Source organism: Salminus brasiliensis, chromosome 16 (genome assembly GCF_030463535.1).
Source record: "Salminus brasiliensis chromosome 16, fSalBra1.hap2, whole genome shotgun sequence".
Classification (NCBI taxonomy): Eukaryota; Metazoa; Chordata; class Actinopteri; order Characiformes; family Bryconidae; genus Salminus; species Salminus brasiliensis.
Genome location: NC_132893.1, coordinates 23,536,814 through 23,542,813, shown reverse-complemented (window position 1 = coordinate 23,542,813; position 6,000 = coordinate 23,536,814). Strand labels below are relative to the sequence as shown.

At 36.7% G+C, this 6,000-nt stretch overlaps 1 long non-coding RNA gene across 1 annotated transcript; it reads right to left on the bottom strand.

Moving 5' to 3' along the window:
• Window positions 1-2,463: 2,463 nt before the first annotated feature.
• On the bottom strand, window positions 2,464-4,218 carry LOC140536991 (uncharacterized). The gene is made up of 3 exons (XR_011977635.1): window positions 4,190-4,218; window positions 4,069-4,100; window positions 2,464-3,947 (listed from the first exon to the last, which is right to left on the bottom strand). It is a non-coding gene; the product is annotated as an uncharacterized lncRNA (long non-coding RNA).
• Window positions 4,219-6,000: the final 1,782 nt, after the last annotated feature.

Genomic DNA, 6,000 nt, shown 5'->3' with positions numbered 1-6,000 from the left:
ATTAAATGAAGTCGTGTAATTGTTATAATTCCATTGTGTACTCTCAGCTTTAAATGTGTAACAGGTGTCTTTGTCTTGCCCTTGTGTTTTTTCTTCCTGGTCCCTTTTGCCTGGTGCACCTCAGCACATGGCTCTTCTTCTGTTGTCCTGCCTCCTCCCTAGTCTCCGCCTTTGTCCCCACCGTGTCATTTGTCTCTCAGGTGTTCTCCATTATAGCCCTGCCCCTTCATTAACTCTTCTCAGGTGTTCCTCATTTGTTACAGTGTGTATGTAGTACTTTTGTTTCCTGTGATTCTGGTTAGTGAATACATGTCTTGTGTTTCTCAGGGCCTTCACGTTTGGTCTCCAGTCAGTTTAGTATCTCTAGCTTGTTTTGAGTTGTTTTTTTCCTGCTTTTGTGTTATTTGTTTTTTTTATTAATTCATGGTATTATTTTTTTAATAAAACATTACCCTGTACGTCCTCCTCATCCCTGCCTGCTTCCCAAATGTGCCAAAAGGAGTGATGTTGTTTATAATAGTGTCATTAAAGCTTAATTTTAACCCTGTTGAGGTAGCAGTGTTGATTCGGCTCAAACCTGAGCCACATCAGGCATTATGTAGTACAATGAACGACTGCCCATTAGTAGATCAGAGAAGAGTGTTTTAACATCTAGTGGTCAAATGGAGTGGATGAAAGTTTGACAGTGGTGGTATAAGAGTGGCTGAGATGCTGTTCTCTTGCAGCTGTAGCAGAGCATTTAATTTGTTAATTATTGTAATTATTAATATTGTATGCATTGTGTAACTGTATTGTTATTGTACTTATATTAAGGGGACTTTAAGGTACATGTTAATTATTCAGGATCATTTTTGGAGTGTCTTATTGGTTGGTTTAAAAGAAAGAAACCTGCAATGTTTTACCAAATTAATAGATTTTACATTACAGGACCTTCATCCTCCAATTAAATCAATTGAATCAAATTTTGTTTGAGTTTGCATTGGACATTTGATTCTTTGAAGTTGAACTGTTCGAAGAATCGGTTCTACAAACTGAAGCCTGAGGTGGGGGCGATCATTACAGCAATTTGAACCAATTCACGACAACAGCTGAATCAACTGAATCATTTTTTCTTTTTGTAGCGTCTGTAACACACACACACACACACACACACACACACACACACACACACCCTGAACTGAACCCTCCATCACTCGCAGCAGGTAAAGAGGAGGAGATCACAGCACTCTGTCTACATACAGTACATGTTTATGAACATGCTGTGAAGCACTCGGTTTACTACATGCATTTCAACATGTGGTTTCAGCAGACAAAGAAAGAAACCACGTGTCACTGACTCTTAAACAAATACAGGAACGTAATCTTTATATGTGGTAACGACGGAGAAAACATTGTCGTTAGCACAGCATCAGATCTAGTGTCTAGTCTGAAGAAGGAAAAACATTCTAAACTAATGTCATGAAGAATCCCCAGGGTATACTCCTAAAGGTCAATAATACTGTAGACCTTTCCACAGGATCCCTATAAGAATCTTCCAGTAAATTCAAGACAGTTTACAATAGGATAAGATACTATGTTGCTATATTATAGGGATGCCATATAGCCCTGGTGCCATTTTACACTGATATCTGTTTCAACATTAAATCTAAGGAATGCCTAATGCATTAATCCATTTAAAAAAATAACAGGAACAAAAATCGGTTTGTTTCGCACTGGGTGTGTTGTGTTGATGTTGGTTCACAAGAATCAGAATAAACCTTTATAGGTCAACTCTTTGATTACACAGTAGCTCACCATGTACACAACAGGCAACTAACATGGACAACAAGGCCAACATACTTTTCTCAGCTGTACTAACATACACATTCACACCTTCGAAACACAGTGCTAAATTCAGCAGCCAGGTAGCAAATGAGCATTTCCACAAAATGTGGTTACTATAATTTGTGCTAATGTCAGAAGAACTCGAGCAAATATCAAATCAATTTTCTAGATCGTTTTAAATAAATTATTTACTTCCTTTGTATAATTTGAGGGAAAAGGTGAGTACTTTCAATGTAACTTTATCAGTCAATGTCACAATTTCACTAAAGACATTTTATTTTTATTTTTAAGACTTCTGGTTGAACATGACTTCAGCTGACATGACGTGAGTTGTTAGAATTATGGGACACAACAACAAAAAATCATAACCTACCATTGATACTTTATAAATATATGCTGCGCGTATGGGATGTAAATGGATTCACACGTTATTATTATTAGAAGTTTTCTAATATTACAATTTACATGTTTATATATATATATATTTAAAATGTGTGATACATAATATCAATTGACTATCAATGTGTTAATGGCAATGAAGTCTAAAAAAAGTACCAGTTATCTGTCAACCGTAGTACGTCTCTAAAAATAAAATAAAAAAGGAAAGGGGAAAATGTATTTTCTTTTTTTCTCTTTTAATTGACATCAAATGTTTTCATAGTAACAATACAGCAAAGTTCTCAGTGTAAAGACATATGAGACATCTAGAAAATTTACTACAACAAACAATAGTGTTTAATCTGTAGCAAATGATTATCAAACAGAACAGCTGCATTTTCACTGTTTCTGTGATATTAGCAAAACTGTTAGGCATAACTGGCACAACCACCTTTCAGTGGTATAGCGATACAATCATTTTTCTTTTCTGACCCCAATAACAATAATAAATTAATGTCAGGTGATGCTTAAACCACTACCACCACTACTCTGTGTTCCTAAAAACCACTAACCTATAAAACTGAGTCCTTTACTGAACATGGCCGTCTAACATAGTACCCAGACACCATTTCTACTTAGCGAATTCAGATTCCTTAATGCCCAAAAGTCTAGTATTGGGTATAAAGATCAACAGCAATACCTCTTGAATGGGCTGTAATGCAAAACTACTAATCCAACATTGGTACCTGACATCAGTAATGCTGTTGTGGCTAAATGCAATCAAATCATCCCAGCAATATTCCAACATCTAGTGTCAAGACTTCCCAACAGTCCTGGCTGATACTGCATTAAAAGGGAACAAAGTCTCTAATAATAGCTGTGATTTTGGAAGAAGCATTGATGAGCAGAAGTCTACAAGCCTTTGCACAAAAACACCACCATGCTCATGACTACGCAAATCTTCTTCCCCACAGGAATAAATACAGAGCCAGTAACAGCACTTGTACAAAAACACAGCATTTTGTATAAAGTTAATAGTTGCAAAAAAGTGGAGTTATGAAATAACTCCATAATAAATAAAAATTTTGGGAGAAGGAACATGCCTAAAGCCCCTCTTCCTTGTTCACATTTCTGTGACAAATGTGGCTACCCTCCACCACCCCATCACCTTCCTTATAGCCTTGTCATCTTTCTTGTCATCATTCCTGGCTCCACATATCAGAGGCGGGCAGGCTTCCTACCACAAAGCAGAAGCCACCCAGACTGCAGCCCAGAACTAGGTACTTTGTAAACTGTGTAAAGTTAAACTGTGCATAATGTACAGGGCCTCTGGATCAGTACTGAAGCAACACTAAATGAGAGACACAAGACCAACTTCCAGAAACAATATTCATAGAATACATTTCGAAGGAAAGGATGTCATCACATGCTTTGGAGTTCACCTCACTTCTGCAAAACTGCTAATGAATCATCTGGAGGTTACTCAAGACTACAGTAAACCCAAATTCTATAGTTTACAGTTACTAGCTGTACCAAGGATATGTCCATTAGGATCTTGTTCAGACAGACCCACTGCTTTATTGGCTCATGGAGGACTGAAAAGACAATGTTGTTCTGACTTCTTCAATGGTGGAGTAGCCAGACTCTTCATCCTGGTGCCTTTCATCCGAGGCCCGCTGAGCTTTCGGCTTTATATAATCTGTGTAGACATATGGTAAAGATGCCACTCTTGGAGTATCACGTTCCTGCAGAAAAGCACAGACAATATGTGTGCACAACACTGACATACTCTTAGCTAGGGGAGAATTAAACTGATGTGTAATGTAAATGGTTCTGCCCTCTGATGTCAAATGTTGGTGCTTTTACCTGTGGGTGGTTGGGCTCATCATATACCGGTTCTGTAAAAAGCCACACAAAGTCAGAGTACTTCACAAAGGGTAATTTAAATAACCTACATGACGTATAGAAAAATGTGTAGTCTTCATACCTTCCTTTGCGATACCATTTGCGTTTCTCCGACCTAAAAAAAAAAAGCATCACAGTGAAAAGTCAATGTAAAAAGGTTTTATTCCAACTCAGTTGAAACTAAGTTGATAGTGTTAAAGAGTTTGAGGCAAGTGACTTTCCTTAAAATACTTGGTAACACTTTATTTGGATGGTCCATTGTAGATGCCTCATAGATGTTCACTTGACATTCAACTAATATAAAATAAAAAACCTCTTGTAAAGAGATGTAATGTAATGTAAATGAATGTCTATTGAATGTAACCCTACACCTAACCCTAACCCTAACCCTAACCTTAACCATAGCCGTTTAGGTTAGGTTAGTGTTAGATTTAAGGTTTAGCTTATGGTTAGGGTTGGGATTTATGGTTGATTCAAGGGTAAAGTTAAGAGAGCATTGAACAGATATTCAGTTGAATTTAAGCTGAATGTCAGGTGAGCATCTATGAGGCATCTATAATTGACCATCCAAGTAAAGTGATACCAAAGATTTAAGTAATGCCTACCAGAGAATTAATTCAATTTGTTAAAAACAACTTAAACACATTCATTTGTATTAAATAAATACAGAAAAAAAAATCTGTGCTTACAATTTGCTGTATAATCAAAGCCCAGAAAACACTTAACTTGTAAGGTATAAAACATTATATTTCCTAATACTTTAATTGAATCACCATCACACTCATGAACAGCTGAACATTACAACACTACATTCTGAATACAGTCTACTACATACATACATCATATCCAGATGTTCTCTCACTCTTCTTTCTCTGTACTGCACTTTATTTATCTGATAGTGTTTTAGAACAATCTGTACTACCGTCTCAACCAGTGACTCCTCTGTTCTCCATATTTATATCTATTGAATCCAGTCTGCACTGTTCTTTACTGCTGCACTTAGCACTTTACTTTAAATATAAAACTCTGCACATGTTAAGTTTACAGGTGTGTCTGTGCGTGTGTGTGTGGGTTGGATGTGTTTGTTACTTCTGTAATGTCAGTTATCGTGCACTGTGAGCCCTGTATGTGTAAGCATACTTGGCCAATAAAGTCAGATTCTGATTCTGAAATGTGATTCACACTCAGCAACAGCTAATGGTAATGTGCTTCTACAGTCTACAATACTGAGGCCAGGCAGGTAAACAAAACGTAAAATATAACACCAAATAGAATGTAGCCTGGGTGGAAAGCAATGCAACTGCTGGTGAGTGATGGGAGAGGACACTTCTAATATGCAAATAATGGTCCCAGGAGCCAATAGGGAAGTTTTACTCAAAGAGGATGTATTGCACAAAGAAACCCAAAAGATTAGTGTGTATTATTGCAACAGCACAGCTGACTAAGTTACTGGACATGTTGAGAAACATCAACATGAGAAAAAAAGATTAAATCAACCATCAGTAGAGTCTCATTTTTTGAGTGTGCTGTTTTTAAGCTTGCGTGGGCCAGTCACTACAGTTCTCAATTCTTATGAGTTGATTTGACTCAAAGATTCAATTTGTCTGTTGGTCTATTTATTGTGAAATGTTGACACAATGTAAAGAACAAGTGCCAGATTCAGATTATATCAAGAACTGAAAAAGAGAAAATGGGATACAAGGTTTTTGCGTGACAGGAACAATATTTACAAATGAAACAGCTCTGAATCTTTATGAGAAAGAATTACCTTTCCTTCTGTTAGCTGAATTTCTTCTACAGAAGCCTGTCAACATTGTAAAGGGAAAATAATTCTGTTATTAATCATGTGTTAACTTTAAAATAGATTCAGTAACACTTCCTGTTAAATGATAC